This window comes from Podarcis filfolensis, assembly GCF_964270895.1.
Source record: "Podarcis filfolensis genome assembly, chromosome: 3".
Lineage (NCBI taxonomy): Eukaryota > Metazoa > Chordata > Lepidosauria > Squamata > Lacertidae > Podarcis > Podarcis filfolensis.
In genome coordinates this window covers 90,961,875-90,981,485 of record NC_139606.1, presented here as the reverse complement: position 1 = coordinate 90,981,485, position 19,611 = coordinate 90,961,875, and positions in this window count along the sequence as shown.

The following is a 19,611-nucleotide window of genomic DNA, read 5'->3' as shown; positions in this document are numbered from 1 at the left end:
CATCAAACCTGACCAGGACATGTTCCTGATCCCGTAACACAATGTTCTCTGGGCAGCTTACAATAGATAAGCATGAAAGCAATTTAAATGCAAAATAACATATAAACCCATCAAATCCAAAGCAATATAAACACATCAAAAGCAAAACTCCACACACTCTCAAACTTAAAAAAACAAAGATTTGACCCACAGATCCCTAGGCATTCATCCTTTGCCCCCCAGCTGCTGGGTGCCTCATTGTAGGCAGATGGTTACTCTGGATAAGGAACACAGGAAGTGGCCTTACCCCAGGTGTGGTGTGGCTGGGGAGGCAAGGGAAGAAGGGTGTGTGGCATTGGAAGAGTCTGCATTTGAATCCTCAGACCTGAGATTCTGCTCCCTGCCCCCCCCCACTGCATTAGTGGAAGGACAGATCGGTGATAACCTATCACCCTCTAGTATTTGAACATGTTAATTTTCCAAACAAGGGGTATGCAGGAAGGGATCTATAAGTCCTAATTTCATTGATGATATATAATTTGTCCTCTTCCTCCTTGGAGCGGATCGTTGCAGTCGACGACGCTAATGCGAATGTGTCTCTTGTTCAATAGAAGGATTCCTTTTGAATAGCAAGTAGGCTATTCTTCCTTCGCGTTGACCTTGTTTTTGAAATACTGATAAGGTCTGGCATGTTTCTAAGCTCCTCCCAATCATTTCAGGATTCATTTCTCCCGTTTCGCTTGGGCTTCATACATGCTATTACTTTAAAGCGCATTTAAAGCATCTTCTGCCCTCCACCTGAGTTCTGGGCACTGTCATTTGTTAAGGGTTGATGTGAATTGTAACTATGAGAGCGGTCAACTACAGTGTCCAGAATTCTTTGAAATGTACTTTGAACGTGCCGTAAAATTACACTTGACTACACAGCCGTCCTCTGTAGCTACTGTATGTCAACAGAATCTGAAAGGGCTTTATTATGTTTCCCTTTCCTTGACATCTACGCATGTGCATTGTTCTTCATGGCATTTGTTTCTTGCCTAGTCCTTGCTGTAGCCAAGAGCTCTGAGCCTTGCTCCAGTGCAAACATTTAAGGACTGGGATTTATTTTTGAACAAATAAAGCCTCCCTTTTTGACCAGCTTCACATTTACACCAATGGGGTCTCAACTGGCAATGGCTGATCAGGAAAGAGAGTTTGAGGTCATGGCAGATAGCTCAATAAAAATGTTAACTCAGGGTGTCACAGCTGCGAAAAGGGCAAGGTCTGTGTTAGGGGAAGAGATTGAAAACAATACGACCAATGTCATAACAATTTTATACATATCTGTGGTCTGGCCACAGTTGGTATACTGTACACAACTCTGGTCTCTGCATCTCAAAACGGATAACGTTAGAGCTGGGAGATGCATAAAAGGGCTACCAAAATGATGCAGGGACTGGAGCATTATCCCCTTGGAAAATGCACAATGTTTTAGTTTGGAATAAAAGGTATGTAAATTGGGACACGAAAGAAGTTTATAAAATGTGTGATTTTGAGAAACTGGACAGAGCTGTGGTTCTTCCTCCCTCCCTCCCTCCCTCTCATAACAGTGTTGTTGTTTAGTCGTTTAGTCATGTCCGACTCTTCATGACCCCATGGACCAGAGCATGCCAGGCACTCCTGTCTTCCACTGCCTCCCACAGTTTGGTCAAACTCATGCTGGTAGCTTCGAGAACACTGTCCAACCATCTCGTCCTCTGTCGTCCCCTTCTCCTTGTGCCCTCCATCTTTCCCAACATCAGGGTCTTTTCCAGGGAGTCTTCTCTTCTCATGCGGTAGCCAAAGTATTAGAGCCTCAGCTTCAGGATCTGTCCTTCCAGTGAGCACTCAGGGCTGATTTCCTTCAGAATGGATCAGTTTGATCTTATTGCAGTCCATGGGACTCTCATAACAGTAGAACCTGCTTTTTATGACGATAGGCACGAGGTGACTCAGAAATACAACAAACAACACCCCGCCCAATGATAAACTGATGGTGTGGCCTTCAGCCTCTCAGCCCACTCTAATGATTCTTTCTCTACATTACATGGTCATTCATAACCTGTCCCATCACCTGCCTGCTCCACCTTGTCCTGAGATGCCTTTTTCCTCCTCCAGATCTCTATCTCAAGGCCATCACAGTAAATGTGGGCAGGTCTTCTGGGGTGAGATGGAGGCAGGGCAGGTGGAAAAGGCAAGCGTAGGCCCATGGTAGAGATCTGCCAAAGCATCTGAGCAACAATATTTCACTGAAGTCATCTTTCCATGACTCTCAAAGGACAGCAGAGGCAGAACATGCTGTACATTTGTACGATGTGCTGAGCTATTAGCAATATTTATAAAAGGATTCCAGAGGGGAAGAGGCTGATTAAAGACGATGTCGCTTGCGGTGCAGCTCATTGTTTTGAAGGAAGCCTGCAGTAGGTGGGTGGATGTGTGAGGGGGAAGGACTGATTGATGCAAAATGTCCCTTCTTCCCAGGGTAGATTCTCCTCCACACTCACACACCGATAATGCACCATGGAATGTGCATTTGATTTTGTCCTGTACAGCACAATCACTGTGTGGTGCTTATTATTCAGTAACAATAGCCAACTAACGGTCAAGGTTGAGAGAAATGACTTTCAGGCCAGAAGAGCATGGGAAAAGTGGGATCAGATTAAGGCCTCTCTAGCTTAGTCCGGGTGGCGCTGTGGGTTAAACCACAGAGCCTAGGACTTGCCCAGTCAGAAGGTCGGCGGTTTGAATCCCCGCGATGGGGTGAGCTCCCGTTGCTCGGTCCCTGCTCCTGCCAACCTAGCAGTTTGAAAGCATGTCAAAGTGCAAGTAGATAAATAGGTACCGCTCTGGCAGGAAGGTAAACGGCGTTTCCGTGTGCTGCTCTGGTTCGCCACAAGCGGCTTAGTCATGCTGGCCACATGACCCGGAAGCTGTACGCCGGCTCCCTCGGCCAATAAAGCGAGATGAGTGCCGCAACCCCAGAGTCGGCCATGACTGGACCTAATGGTCAGGGGTCCCTTTACCTTTACCTTTAGCTTAGCATATTGGGGGTGGGGAGGGCTTGGCCCCCAGGAGTTGGCACCCCCGTCCACAATCATCTCATAAATTCATAATACTAGAACCTAGGATTATGGATGCTAGGATATTGCAATGAAGCTGAATGTTGAAAGATTCAGGATAGACTAAATACTGTAAACTATTTCCACATGCAGTGCATAGTTCAACTATGGAATTCACTCCCACAAAAAGTAGTGATAACCACCAACTTGGATGGCTTAAGTAAAGGATTGGACAGATTCATGGAGGGTACAGCAATCAGTGGCTACTAGCCACGATGGCTATGTTCTGCCTCTGCTGTCGGAGGTAGGATGCCTCTGAGTACCAGTTGTTGGGAATCACAAGTGCTGTTGCCCTCAGATCCTGCTCAGGGGCTTCCTGTAGGAGCATCTGGGTGGTCACTGTGACAACAGGATGCTGGGCTAGATAGGTCTTTGGCTGGATCCATCAGGACTTTCGTCATGTTCTTCCAGATTTCTGTGCGGACGTCAGCCCCAGCAATCCCTTGCTTTAAATGCAAGTTCTGCTCAAGAGGACTCTTCTGGGTTCACTGGGACCTCTTCGCTGTTCTCCCTGTTGCATGTGAACAATACTTGAAACAGAATCTCACTCCTAAAAATGAAGTGCTCTCAACAAATGATGCTCAAATCTAAGGACTTAACCAGACAAAAAGTTTGTATGTGTAGCCAGTGCTTTTTCTTTCTTTCTGAGGGGACGCAGGGGTACTCATACCCCTAAACATTTTGTGAATGTAAGTTTGGCCTCATTGAGGGGCAGTATTTCAATATGAGTAGGAAAATGAGAGTACCCCTAAACATTTTTTTAAAGAAAAAAGCACTGTATGTAGCACTATAACCCAATACACACGATCTGTTAAATTTCTGAAGTGTAGGTTAGAACCAACAGAGCTGTTAACCTAATGGTCATGGCGTTCCATCCAGTTTTTAAAAAGAGTTGGCCTGTTGATGCAACGTTGGTAGCTAGAGAGAGAGAGGAAGTGGAAGTGGAAATGACTTTTTTTTTCATACATTGCTTTGATTGTGTGGTTAGATTTTAATTGGATCATCTGGCTGACTTGGATTGCTTTCAGGAGCTTTAGATGTGATATGATATTTTAAAGGACTGTAAGAGCACTTCCAGACGGCTGCTTCCCCCGCGATGGCAGAACGAAACAGGAAGGGAGGGGAAGAGATGCACTTGGGTTTTGCACCACAGTTGATTGTGTCACCTCTGTGGATCTTCCATTCCATTTGGATTAGTAATAAGCATGGGGATTACAGTTGTCTCCTACTGGATTGAAAGTGCTAGACATGTTGATGCGGTGTTCCTGAAGCTGTTCTTCCAGAAGCTTCTATGTAAAGGTCCTCTAACAGAAGAAAAATGCAAATGGCCATTGGGACTTCCTTTCAAACCCAGCTTGCATCAGCTCCTTGCATGGCAAAGCCTGCAGTTGTTGCCACTACAACTCTGAACTAAACAGCACAGGCTCCCTTGCAGGACTGAGTGGGAGAATGCAAAAAATAATAATATTGCAGCTACTACATCTTCAACCAAACTGCGGGAGGCAGTGGAAGACAGGACTGCCTGGCATGCTCTGGTCCATGGGGTCACGAAGAGTCGGACACGACTAAACGACTAAACAACAACATCTTCAACCATGGGGACAGATGTGTCTTTTGATGTGTACAGGCATGCTCATTTACATCCGAAGTCTATTAGTCATTACATGGAACAGCAGTTGGATCAGGACCTTAGCTCACTGTGGGTTGTTTTTAAATATTTGGTAATTTCCCATAGATTCTAGAGCAGGGGTGAAAACCAGAGTGGCCCTTTAGATGGTCACCAACTCCCATCAGCCCCAGCCAACATGACCAACAACACAGTCAACAACCAGGGAAGATGGGAATTGTTGTCCAACAATATTTGGGGCCCAAGGGTGAAGAGCACTGTTCTAGATCTTCTAAATCTTAGACCTGCTTTCCAGAGGTAATCTCTCAACAACTACGCCATCTTTTTCCTAACATCTCTCCTATCTTCCAATAGTTAACCATCGTTGTCTACCAAGTACCATTTTAAGCTCCCCTCTTGCTACATGAAATGCAAACTCACCCTAGGCACTATTCATTCTCCATTTGAAATCCTGTTTCAGATAGGCACCTCCTTTCCTTTACAGACCCAATTCCTGTAGGGTGAGAATGTTATAGCTATGAAAAATGAACCAGCTCATGCCAGGTACCCTGTGAGAGTTGTGGAAGAACTGACAGAAAAACACTTTAAATCAACACTGCAAATGCGGGATTAGAATGAAAAGGTGACTAGAAACTGTATTGATTATTGCATAGGAAAGACGAATGTTTGTGATTTTCTGTTTGTCGGAGGCGTGTTTGTTTTTCTGCCAAAATTTATATGGGGATTTTCTAGGCAAGTATCCCTTTAAATCAAGGTTATGCTCCTCACACCCTGCTTCCCTGTTAATTGACTATAGCTCTACCAGCTTGGCTTCAAAAGACAGGGGAAATGAGCCAACCCCCTTATCACACCATAGCCTAGGCCTCTGCAGGTCTATGCAAGTTTTCTAGTCTCATTTTACCGAACCTCTGGGAAAAAAAAACCATTAAGAGATTGAGCCATTGCTGCAGAGCTGCTGCCATCCTCCTTCCTCTGCATCTCCCCCCTCTTTTCTCCCTAAAAAACATTTTTTTAAAGAAAAAAGTTTGAAGTTACTACAACTTTAAACTCCCCCACAGCAGATCACGACAGCGGCACGGATGCTGTCACAACTGCCCTAATCAGAGTGTCCCACTCTGAGGGAAGGACTTTCCCCCTTACAGGTTCTTCTTAAAGTGAGGGGGGATGAGGTGAGTTTTGGCAGGTGGGAGGAGCTAAGAGACCAGCTAACTGAGGCAAGTGTTTGGCCCGAGAGGAGAACAATCTACCTGTAGCACTTGCCTCGCTTTGCCTAATGGAAGGGCTGGTCCTGTCTGAAAATATAGATGCAATGTGGCAGTTTCATGTGTGGAAGTCAACTTTTGATGATGATATCCGCCGCTGAAGCCCTATCTGCACTATACAGTGGTATCTCGGGTTAAGTACTTAATTCATTCCGGAGATCCGTTCTTAACCTGAAACTGTTCTTAACCTGAAGCACCACTTTGGCTAATGGGGCCTCCTGCTGCTGCCGCACTGCTGGAGCACGATTTCTGTTCTCATCCTGAAGCAAAGTTCTTAACCCGAGGTACTATTTCTGGGTTAGCGGAGTTTGTAACCTCAAGCGTATGTAACCTGAAGCGTATGTAACCCAAGGTACCACTGTACATTTAAAACCGTATCATATTGCTTTAAACAATCCTGGCTTGCCCCAAACAACCCTGGGAACAGTAGTTTGTTAAGGGTGCTGAAAGTTTTTAGGAGATCTCCATTCCGCTCACAGAGCTACAATTGTCTGAGTGGTTTAATGATCTGCGAATCGTAGCTCCGGCATGGGAATAGTGGTTTCCTCACCAAAATGGATGGATTCACCTGCCCCTTCTTGCCAGGTCTGCAAGCACCTTTGCTCTTGAGTCCCAGGTGACAAAGAGGGAGGATTTGGGTTCAAGGCAGAGATCAGGATATGGTTGACAGGGTTATGAGGAGGCCCAAATGACTTTAGGCTGCTCTTGGGATTATTGCAGGTTCTTCCAGGTCCTCAGTTGAAGTGAGGTTCTCTCACACCTCTTCCTCAGAGGAGGCCTCTTGAGGGTCTGTGTTGGGTGGGATTCTGACAACAATCCTTTGGAGACTTGAGATGTCTTTTTAATTATCCCCCCTGTCGATATAGCTGGAATTCCTAGCAGCCTTGTTGTAGGACCTGGGGAAACCAGCAAAGGATACCTCCAGAACCTTTGCATAGAAAACAGCACCCCTGAGCTGTGCGAAATTTGCCTCTGGACAAGACTTTCTAATTCTGAACAGAGGGAGCCATGGAAGCTCACATTTAATTACACAAGTCATTAAAATGGATTGAAATCTGCTTATTTTGAATGCTCTTACTTCATTTGCATGCTTTTCATCTGAGCCCGGTGTTTGTGCAGAATCTTGGAACGGTTTGATGGCAGTCGAAGTGCAAGCGAGTGGGAGCATATGGTAGGAGAAGATGCCATGAAGGAGAGGAGGAAGAAAGGATGGCTCATCCTATTTTTATGCTCTTCCAGGCCCAGCAAAGGCTCCACCAGACTGACTAGATTCTATTGCTGTTTTGCAGTGGTTCTATTCCTTCCTAGAGGGGCAAGCCCAGAAGGTGGTGCTGGGGGGCTCCTGTTTGACGCCATGGCCATTGGCCTCAGGCTTTTGTTCTGTCACCCATGCTATGTAACATTTACATGAAACCACTGGAAGAAGTATTCCAGAGTTTCAGGGTTCAGAGTTATCCGTATGTTGATGGCACCCAGCTCTAGTTCTCCTTTCCACCTAAATCTAAGGAAGCTGTCTCGGTCCAGCTGGGAGCCAGCATGGTGTAGTGGTTAAGAGCGGTGGACTTGTAATCTGGTGAACCAGGTTCGCGTCCCCGCTCCTCCACATGCAGCTGCTGGGTGACCTTGGGCTAGTCACACTTCTCTCTGAAGTCACTCAGCCTCACTCACCTCACAGAGTGTTTGTTGTGGGGGAGGAAGGGAAAGGAGATTGTTAGGCGCTTTGAGACTCCTTAGGGTAGTGATAAAGCAGGATATCAAATCCAAACTCCTCCTCCTCCTCCTCCTCCTCCTCCTCCTCTTCTTCTTCTTCTTCTTCTTCTTCTTCTTCTTCTTCTTCAGTGAGGGTGAACAAACTGAAACAATCTAGGCATAAGTGCTGTTGGTCAGTTGGAAGGCAGAACAGGGAATAATAATTCAGCCTGTGCTGGATGGGGTAACACTCCCCCAGAAGATACAAGTTCACAGTTTGGGCGTGGTCCTGGACTCAGCCCTGAGTATTGGATGCCCAGGTCTTCCGTGGTGGTCAGGAGTGCATTTGCACAGTTAAAGCTTGTGCACCAGCTGCACCCATTTCTTGAGAAGCCATTTCAATGGAGCCCAGCGGTGGAAGAGTGCAGGGATTTTGCAGAGATAAGAAAAGAAGAGTTGTTTCTGTCGTGTGTGGAGGAGGATGACTTAAACACATTGCAGAGTTCCCAAAAAATAGACCAGAGGCAATTGCCAGAGGCAAAAGCAGAGCTTTTTGAAGGCAAATGGGCATAATGGTCACAGATCAAATACATTCAGGATTAGCACAGTTAATAAAAAAATCCAGTTGCAGTACTTACAATAAAACTTACAATGACTTATAATAAGACTTAAACTTAACACTAAGCATACAGAACAGAACACCAGAACAAAGAGACAGAAGGAGAAAATGAGTGAAACCCAGGATCCTTCGAGTCTTATTATTATAGTCAGTATGACCTTGGCAGAAAGATAACAGAACCAGTTTAAACCAGCTGTATTCAGCTTCTCAGAAGGAATAACCCAAACAAGAACCTTCTGCCTGTTTCTTTCACATGGATAGAAAACTTCTAGATTATGGTTGCACGTCGAGGTCCCCCAGGCCACCCCAATAACTCACACTTCACATATCAATTTTTGTTTAAGGTTTTTGGCATGAATTTGGCCACAACTTTATTTAAATATACACACATGAGTGGTTGCTTAGGCATTGGTTACAACTATCTGTCCTTGCCCCAGGGACAGAACTGACCTCCGGATTCCAGCGGAAGCCAGTCAGGGGGACAGAACTGACTTCTGGATTCCAGCGGAAGCCAGTATAGGAGAACCATATGGGGAGAAATGAAGCTGAGCACCAGTCCCTCATCTCTCACCCACATGCCCCCTGGGGCTTGCACGGCCCAAGTCCGATGCCAGGGACTAGGACGAAAGGGATGGCAAGCCCCTGGATTCCTTTAACGGAATTCCCTTTCCGCACCCCTCCACCAACCAATTTTAACCAATGCCTAACCACCAACCTTACAAGTTGTGACTATTTTCTACGCAGTAGCAAAAACCAAATGGCAACAGCCAATCAGCCAAATGGACAAAATTCCTACCAGGCCCCTGCCCCAAGGCAGACGACCCCATGACAGGCATAGCAAGGTCAGAGGACAACGAACCCCCCCCCCTTTACAGGGAGGGTGGGCGGGTGATCTGGTGCACGCAGTCCAAGAGAAGGCCTCAGGCTGCGAGCCCTGCATTTAAGACCTCTGACCCCTCCCACACTTTAGCAACATAACATTCTCCCCAGCAACACTCCCTGCCCAATCACAGCATGTGGCCAATTTGCCGAACAACAGTGGGGTGGCCTTTTTGGCCCCCACCGCAACACGTGCCCTCTATTATGGAGAACATGCTTTACCAGATGTCCCCGTTCCCGGGGACAGTCCCCAGATTTACAAATCTGTCCCCTGACAAATCCATCCCCGGAATGTCTCCGGATTTCATTTAATGTCCCTGGATTTATATTTTAAGTGTTGTAGATTTATTAGTAGGGAATGAATGTTGCATGATTGGTTCAACGGCACAAGACACATCATATGGGGACTTCCAGTGAGGCAACATGGTGGGCGCCACGGCAGTGAGCAGCTCCTGAAGCTACCAGGCTGGCTCCAGGCTGCTGAGACTGCCGCTGTCACCGCCACTACTGAAGGGGAACCAGGGATGGCCAGCATGTCAACTGGGGGAGCCACTGACTCCCCCATGACCCAAATCAAGCCGGGAGCAAGAGCACCCGGCCACCTGGCAGACTGCCCAGCAGTGCTCCGGGGCCAGGAAAACCCCGGAGCCAACACAAAAGGAAAGGGGATCAAAGAAGGAGGACAGACAAAGAAGAAGGAGAAAAAAGAAAGAAGCCCTGGCCTACCCATGCTGCTGCACCACTGCTGAGGAGGAGAGGTAGGAGAGCACTGGGAGGGCAAGGGCAGGTGGCCGAGCACAGGCCCAACCTGAGCCTACATCCACGGTGACTAGTGCTCCGAGAGAGCAGGGCGGAACCCAGAGGAAGGCCATGTGACAGAGGAGAAGATATTAAAAAATATATGAAGAAGTAATAACTTTTTTTTCTCTTTTCCAATAAAAAAAAAGTATCCCCAGATTCATTTAAAAAATCTGGTGACCTTATTCTAGAACATTCTTGAATTAATCAGAATAGGAAAGATATCTACACATCAGATCAATACTTTCTGTACTGAGAAATGCAAACTGACAGTTCCGTTGTCCGGAGAGGTTACTTCTTGGTTCGCATGGAGAAGCCATTTTCAGTGGAGCCCAGTGACTGAAGCATTCCCACTCTTCCCCCTTGCACAAATGTGGGGACCCTCAGGCCCAAGAGTTCAACCCTCCAGAATTGGCCCTCAGAATCGCCCCAGGCCATAAGCTTCATTGGCCCTGCTTTGCACTCTGAATGTTTTTCATTGCTTAGAGGTTTTTGAAATATCTTGCCAGATAGGAAGATCCCTCCTCCCCTTCCCCTGTGCATTGGTCCAGGGAATTTCCCAACCCCTCCAAGACAATTTTGGGGGTGAAGGCGGCACACAGAGGGAGGGGGGAACCCTGTTGCACAGGGGCTTCCACTGATGGGACCTCGTAGTTGAATTCATCCTTAAACAGTATATCAGTGCTTTGAAATAAATAAGCTCTTAAATAAACAAATGCTTTTTCCCTGGCTGGAAAGAGTCCATGAATGCTGATCATGCTTCTTGCTTCTCTGGATGGATGGAGAATAGAGAGTGGTGTGTGAAAATGTGTAGAAACTAGGCTACTGTTCACATTAGTTGCTCTGCTCACCACTGGCATGTGGCCCTCAGAATGTTACCCAGAGGGAAATGCGGCCCTTGGGCTGAAAAAGTTCCAACCTCTCCCATTATGTGTCATTTTAGCCCAGAAAACCTGAATAAGGCGAAAATTGCCTTTGGAATTAGTTTGCTGTGCTTCAAGAAAATCCTTGGGGCATCTGGGTTTTTCCCCAGCTGGTGTTTGTATGAGTCAAGATTTCCTTTATGAGTAGATGTAGGAAATTCTGAGCCTGACATTAAATATTCCCTTAAAAGGGGGGGGTGCAGTGGGAGCTGGATTTGAGTGACGATAGTCAATTAGAGCCTTTTACCGGAAAAAGTCTATTAACTAAAGCAGTGACATTTCCTTTTGTTGAAAGCTGGTATTTCCAAGACTCTGCGATAAAGGCTAATAGGCAGTAATCTAAGAACAAAGGAACAGAGCCTTATGCAACCGTGTTCCTATGTATTTATCAAAAATTTCTTCTGCCTTATGGCTGAATAGTAGTATTAAAGTTCATCTCACCTAGAAACTGTGCAGTAAAGTGAAGGAGTCTGGTCCAAGTCTAAAGTGCCCATGGCTGTTATTTCCAAAGGTTTCTGTTTGTTCATATGCGTAGTTTTGCTATGACTTGTCCTGACAGTCACCTGATCTTGTGTTGGATACAGGTGCAGAGAGCTCCATCACACGAGGAGGTCAGGGTTCTAGTCAAGCTAGGATTCTTTTCTCCTGTGGAGGAACCCTGTGCCCATACTTCATATGTGCGTGCATAGAGCCTCTTCTCATACATGCCAGGCAGAGAGGCACATTGGTGGTGGGGGTGAGGTACTGCAAGCCCCCCTCATGCACTGGATGCATGGAGGGGCAATCCAGGGGCGGATTTGGGTCTTTCAAATTTCAGCGGCACTCTGCACAAGCCCAAAATTTGGCGCCTCCTGCCTCTCTCCTTCTGTTATGCTCAGGTCTCTATGTCATAGTTGTGATGCCCTGCAGTGCCCCCTAGGCTTGGCGCCCAGTGCAGCAGGACCAGTTGTGCTGTCCTAAACCTGCTTCTGGGTAATCTGAAAATTACAATACTACCTGGAGATGCTGGAGATTGAACCTGGGAACTTCGACATGCACTCTGCCTGCCTCTGGTTTACAACATCTATGTTACTGAAGCTGCGTACACACTACACCTTTAAAACACATCCCAAGCACAGTTTCCTCTGCAAAGAATTCTGGGTAATGTAGTTTACCCTTCACAGAGTTACAGATCACAGCAATCCTTAACAAACTACAGTGCCCAGAATTCTTTGAGGGAAAGAATGTTCTTCGAATGTGCTTTTAAATTATAATGCTTACATTGTCTCTGATTGATCTCGGATCTTGGGATAAGTTGAATCAAAAGAAAAGAAACAGAAACAGGAGTATCTGCAGAAGCCAAAGGCTATGTATTCCCCATGACATTTCACCATAATGCCAGAAGCCTCCTACTATAAGCAGAAGATTTAAATGCCAGAAGCAAAGAAGCCAAAATACTCTCCTTCCTATGTCCAGTAATACTTCTGCAGCATCCTTGTGCATCAGTGCCACTGTTATATCAAAATGTTAATTGGTCAAGATTTCATCTTTGCTCATCAGTGACTGGATTAATTAATCCTTATCCAAGTTCCTCTGCCAAGTTGCATGGGCAGCCAGCCAGACTGTGCAAAGCAGAGGCATCATTATCAAGCATGCAATGGGTCAGAGACCGCAGGAATTTTGTGTCTATGGCCTACTTTTCTCTGACAGACTTTAACATACATTAGGCCATGGAAGTGGTCCCACAAGATGGAGAGGCAGCAACCCACTAGGATGGCTATAAAAGGGTTAGACAAATTCATGGAGCTATCAATGGCTACGAACCTTGATGTTATGCGCTGTATTATGGAAGACCTGAGCTTGTTGTGGGTCTTCCTCTGAAAACATGTTTCTGATAACAGGTGGTTCTTCCTTGAGACATGAATAAAAAGATGTCTGAGTTGCGTGGAGTTATGGCATGAACTCCCAGTTTTGCCCAGTCTGTTGCTAAAACATCTAGGGATTTAAGGACCCCACTAGAGGAAGCCCTGCACAAGAACTTCCACTTGTACAACAGGGTTTTCCCACTGTGCCCCCCACAAAATTGGCTCTGGTGGGCGGGGGGTTCAGGAGAACAGAGGGAGGAGAGGGGGGAATCATTCCATCTGGCAAGCTGAGCTCCTTGCACAGACAAAACATTCATAATAGCTGATGCCGAGCTCCCCCTGTATACTGCAATTTTTGCAGGGACGTTATCCACAGGGCATTTTTCGTGCGGAAATAAGAGGTGGCAGGAAAGGATGGGAGAAGTAAAATGTCACATTTTACAGAGCAATTTTTTATGAGGATTGCTCACATGTTAGACTGAACATAGTCACAATCTGTAGCTGCCCAGGCGCAATGTGTAGTGTAGTGTAGTGTAGTGTAGTGTTAAAGAGCGGTAGACTCGTAATCTGGTGAACCGGGTTCGTGTCTCCACTCCTCCACATGCAGCTGCTGGGTGACCTTGGGCCAGTCACACTTCTCTGAAGTCTCTCAGCCCCACTCACCTCACAGAGTTTTTCTTGTGGGGGAGGAAGGGGAAGGAGAATGTTAGCCGCTTTGAGACTCCTTCCGACAGTGATAAAGCAGGATATAAAATCCAAACCCTTCTTCGTCTTCTTCACTTGTTGATCTGCACAGTTCAAATGGATACGTACACAAGTGTACAATATGCACATTGCATGAGACCTGTGAATAACGGTATGAGTGCACAGCTTAACTATTTGTGTGGACAGGTATGCTGATCAGTTTAATGTGACCTGTGAACACACACACCGTTCTCTGCATAAAGAGGAGAAAGTGTTCACTTAAAATGACAATGCCTTCTAAAGCTACACTTGCAGAGAAAGCAAATGACTAGTATAGGGCTGTCTTGTTAGGCACTAGTAATATCTTGTTCTCTCTTATTAAGAAAGAAGAAGCTCTTTGCCAGACTTGAACATTTTGTTCTTTTCTGGGCACAGTAAATGTGACAGGTATAAGATGTGGCTCCCATTTTGCAAGATTTCTCCAAGGGGTGGGAAAGAAGGCCTGTTGGGATGACTTTGGTCTCAATTTAAATAAATATTCCTTGCTAAGAGCCTTGAAATCAAGTTGAGAAAAAGCAACAAAAAGCAAACAAATAACAACGGAAAAGGGCTTTAAAAAAATTGTGCCAGGTGAATCCTCTTGAGGTGTCTATATCACTCCATTTCCATTCTTTATGTAGTTTTGGAATCACTATGCAGAATATGCTTGCGCGTAGGCACACATATTGAGGATTGCTACAAATAAAACCAGAATGTTTGGTTGTGAAAGGGTTTTCTCTTTTTCTTTTTAAAGGCCGATGGGTAGACTTAAAGGATGGGCTTTGCTCAGGTTGGAGGTCCGATTGATTGCCAACTTAGGGTCCAGAGAAAAATTTATTTTAGCTCTGGGTGGCTTGCAATTGTGGGTTATGGCTTGGCTTTGTAGATCTTCTGAGATCTTGGAGGTTTCAAAGCAGGACTCCCAAGGACTAGGCACATGGGTAAGCAAACTAAGGCCCAGGGGCCGGATCCAGCCCAATCACCTTCTAAATCCGGCCCACGGACGGTTCGGGAATCAGCATGTTTTTACATGAGTAGAATGTGTCCTTTTATTTAAAATGCATCTCTGGGTTATTTGTGGAGCATAGGAATTTGTTCGGTTTTCCCCCTTCAAAATATAGTCCAGCCCCCCACAAGGTCTGAAGGACAGTGGACCGGCCCCCTGCTGAAAAAGTTTGCTGACCCCTGCTCTAGCACATATCTCCTGCACCACCATGTCTGCTAAAGGGATCACAAGCTACCTTGGATTACCCAGAGGTACCACTTAGTCTGCATTACAAGTATTGCTCACAAGCTGACTTAGCTATACTTCTAGCCTGTTGCTATTTTGGGAGTGGGGTTCAGCCACATGCTGGTACATCCCAATTGTGAAATTTCAGTTGATTGGGAGGTCAAACCAGCAATGGACCTGCTTCTCCCAAAAGATCAAACATTTTGTGATAAAGAGAGTGATGAGAAAATGCACTCCATAGTGTTATAATACAAATCTGCTTGACAATTTCCCTTGTTCATTTAGACTCTAAAACATGCCTGCCTGCCTGCCTTCCATAGCATCTTTTAGGTCAACTGCTTAGCCAACCTTGTGTCCTCTAGATGCTTTCGCTTTTGAGGTCCAAAACATCTGGATGGCATCACTTGTGCTGTTTTAGATATTTGAAAACTGCTGTCACGTCCTTGTCTGCATCATATTTTCTCTCTGCTGTGCACACTTCTTAATTCTAGGATTTCCTTTCATGTGTACACCCTAGGCGTTCAAAACCTGGCATTATCTTTGGGCCTTCTGTCTGAATTCTTTCAGTTTATCTATATTGTTCTTAAAACATAGTGATCAAAACTGGACACAGGATCCCCACAGACTGCTTTCTTCTGATGCAGATACTCTGGTTTTGTGAAAGTTCTGAGACCTCATAAAACGATGTTCCGAAGGCAGGCGGGAGTCGGGGAGGGAATCCATTTTGCAAGAACTGAGAATCGCTGGCCACTTTCATCCTTTAATCTTCTGAATGAAAGCAGATGGGGTTCAGTGGAAAAACAGACAGGATTCAGTTTGGCCCTTACAATGGAAGCTGGATGTACTGCCTGTGATCAGATGCCTACCAGCACTGTGGGTGGTGGGCACAGAGATGAGTGATTAAAAATTATATCCATTTCAAAGGGTCGAAAGCCCTGGTGATGATATTGAAAGAAGCAAAGCCAAAAGGAGAAAGAATCTTACATCAACCAGTTAAGGGGAGGGAGCTGAGGGACCTTTTCTGCTGAAGATCAGGGTAGAATCAGAGAATCATAGGACTGTAGGGGACCTTGAGGGTCATCAAGCCCAACCCATGAAATGCAGGAATCTTTTGGCAAATGCAGGGTCTGAACCTGAGATTAAGTGCCTCATGCTCTAGCGACTGAGCTATAAATAATGCTTTAAATGAATAAATAAAAATGGTGCCACAGGAGAACAGGATATTGTAGCAAATGCAGGATCAGGTGCAGGAAGAACAATGGAAAAGGCATAATGGGGGGGGGGGGAGAAGCTACTTTTCGTTCCCTAGCAATATGCTAAGCATTTAACTTTCTATTGGGTCAGCTGCTAGATCACAGGTTATAGAGACATGCCTGCTGTGTATGAATGAATACCAGGGATGGCAAATGCCTGCTGGTTTTCTTAAGGAACCATTTACAATGGTACTGTAGAATAGATTCTGAGGAGCAGCAGCCTCCAGTTAGCAATTTTAAAGGATTAGTATGAGGCACCTGTAACTACAGAAGGAGGCAGTCATAAGTCCCCTCTGATGACACAGTTAAACTCAGCAGTTCCCCATTTGCAGTGCTCAAATGACCAGCCTCCTGGCCTTTTGCCAGAGCTCCCTTTTCTGCGGAGGACACAATTTAGCTAAAATTGTAGGGAGTAAATTCTGAGTCCAGTTTCACCCCCTCCCCACAACTCAGTCACAAAAAGATGGCACAGATTTGCATAAAATTTGCATATGCTTTGTGTCACATGCAAATTTGTGTCCCCTTTTGCAAGTGGAAGGCCATACACATAGTAAAATGCCTGACGGACAGAAAGTGAACAGGAAAAACCTTTGCCATATATATGTTAGAATTCCTGCTCCGTGATTGCAGTCATGGGATTGTTGTCTTTCACATGACATGGTATGTTTTGACTCCACAGAGTGGGAAGTGACGGAGACAGGATGTTTGTGTTACTGTGTTCCATGAAGTGGGACTGTTGGCCTTTGTTCTTTCTCTTTGCTGTCTGATGCTAGAGAGAGAGGGAGCCATGTTGTAGTGCTCCATGTGTGCTTATATGTAAATAAAGTAGATTAGCCAAAATGCTGAGTTGCTGAGGTCTGTTACGCAAGCTGCAAAGACTCTGTGGATCCCTAATTGTGCTGATGTCTGTTGGCATCAGTCACTGTGATGTTCGGGCAGAAGAAAGCTTTTGACGCTCCCGAACGAAAGACCAGGAGGGTGAGAACATGCCAGTCGGGCATGTGTCTCTGTCAGGGTCCTACTCGAGAGGAGGCTGAGCTCCTGACAATATATCCATACTAGAAAAGGGGGGTGTATGGAGTGTTAGGGGAGGGGAAGTACCTCTGGTGAGGGACACATTGTGCTCCTTCTGAAGTAGTCTGCCCACCTTTTGTCCCCACTTGAGCAGATAAGTCCAGTAGTGGGTCCACCAGTCAAGAAGGTGTTTTCTGCACATGCTGTAGAGGGAAATGAGGGGTCGATGGGGCTCATCAACCTGGGAAGATAGCCCATCCAGGAGAAGGAAAATCTGATATTAGACTTCTGCTGTCTTGTGGGATATCCTTGGGAAAAGAAAAGGCTAAGGAGTAAACCCTACACAAATCCAGAGTGGAGTCCCTAGGAAGGATGTACGCCAACAACTCCTGCAGCCAAGCTGGTGCCAGACATATTGCTCTGCTTTCCTTTGGACTACATCATTGAGGCCAAGAATGGGGGTCTTATTCTTTGGGCAGCCCAGGACCTCCATGCACACTGCCCAGGATTGCACCCCGGGGAAGTCACTTTGGTTTCACTTCTCCCCTGGCAGCACACTCCATTGTCTCTTGAGACAGATAGATGCCAACTAGAAAAGGCTTAACCTGTTGAATTTCTGCCTGCCACACAGCTATATGAGAATGGTTGGTTTCTCCAATGGCTCCTAAAGGAATAATCAGTAAATTCCAGAAAAGGATGTACTGTATCCGTTTGGTACCTGCACTTATTGTGCAGTAGTATATGCAGAAAATAACTTATAGGGAATACTTGATCTCAGATGAATGCCACCACAGGAAAGATGCATCCTAATTGTTAGAAAAAAAAGGAAAATGAGACAGAAGCTGGGAATGTGCACTAAGGGGAGGAGGAAACAGCAGCTCTTTATAACCATAGACATTCCTATTGCCTACTGTCCAAACGCCTCACACATCACTCTGACTTCATGCATTGGCAAAATACACCGAAAGGAGCAGCCAGGCTGGCTTACGTCACAGTACCTGCACATTTTGCTTCTTAACTTTATTTCTAGGAGGGCTAGAGACTAACTTTTTTAAAAAAATAAAAAGAAAACTCATGGGAAATCTGTACCCACCTCTTGGGGTCCCTGATGTTTGACATGGCTGGAGGCTACTTGCAGTCTTCTGGCTTTCCATGTTGTTAGAAGAGACGTCGCAAATAGCTGTAATTTTCTGCTCCTAGAACAAAAAATGCTGTAACTGTATCCCAACAAGCAGCAGGACTGCATATAGAACAGGTTGTGTGTTTGTAGAATGGGTAACAATGTATAATCAAGACCTGCCTCTATAATGGTTATGAACTCGCTGATAATTATAAGGAGGCTTATATATGGGAAATCTTATTTTACATGGCTCTAATCATTTAAAAGTATGCTTAGATTTTTTTATTTTATTTTTTAAAAAAGAACAGATCTAATTTCAGTGTTTTCAGTCAGGTTACAATTGATATGTCACTACTTTTAACAATACAAGAGAACTGGTATGTGAGATGTGTTCTCCTGGAAATAAAACAGGTTTTATGTGTGACTGGAGAGGTTCTTTTTCTTTCTCATGTAAATGTGGCAGTGGAAAGGAGAAAGAGCTATACGAACACCAAAGAAACAATATTTCCTTATTGAAAGCACTTTAATTTGTCAGCTAAGTTACTGTGCGAATAGACTTCACAAAAGCTACAATAGTTTCTGTGCTATCATGATTCACAATTCTGTAATGGGTTAACACAATGCCTTCCCTGCTATATAAAGATCCAAGTGATGCATTTTCAGTGTGGGGTGAGGGGAATATTGTACCTGATGGCAGTAGAAACATAAAAGATAAGCCAAAACTTTGAAAGCACAATTGCTGCCATGGGTAATAATCCACCTGCATTTTATGCATGCCTTCCCAGAGGTTATATTTTATCTGGGAAGGTCAACTAGAGTGGGTCTAGCAAACTAGGATGAAGTACACTTGAGGTTTCTGCTGAAACCTGTTGAGATGAGCAAGAGAGTGTCACCATTAACACTGCTGTGAGACCTCCTGATATAGTTAATGCTCGATTTCACCTCAAGCTCTGACCTTATCAAAGCAACACTGTTGGGGCATTCTGCTCTCCTGTAAAACCTAAGCTCACTTATGGCTTATGTGTGTGGTACGGAAGCTGTACTACCCAGGACAGGATGGGGTTGTGCAGAGTTGTTAAGGCAGCAGAGAGCATTGTTGGCTGCCCACTTTCTACCTTAGTGCAGATTTATGCCACAAGGTGCCATAGGAAGGCACTGGGCATAGTAAAAGATCCATCGCATCCTGGCCACTGTCTCTTCGAGCTCCTGCCGTCGGGACGGAGATACAGGACGATGAAGACAAGAACGAGCCGTCTTAAGAACAGCTTCTTCTCCAGAGCGATCTCAGCCCTGAATGGGAAGCCTGGACTTTGAAAGTCATCTAATCTTCCTTGCTGTACTATACTGTATTGTTTTAATTAGTGTTTTTATGGAGCAGTCAAGTAATTTCGTTGTCCCTGAGAGGGGGCAATGACAATAAAGATATTATTATTATTATTATTATTATTATTATTATTATTATTATTATACACAAGCAGGGAGAGTGAGTGCCATGTTCTCTGGCCTCAAGCTC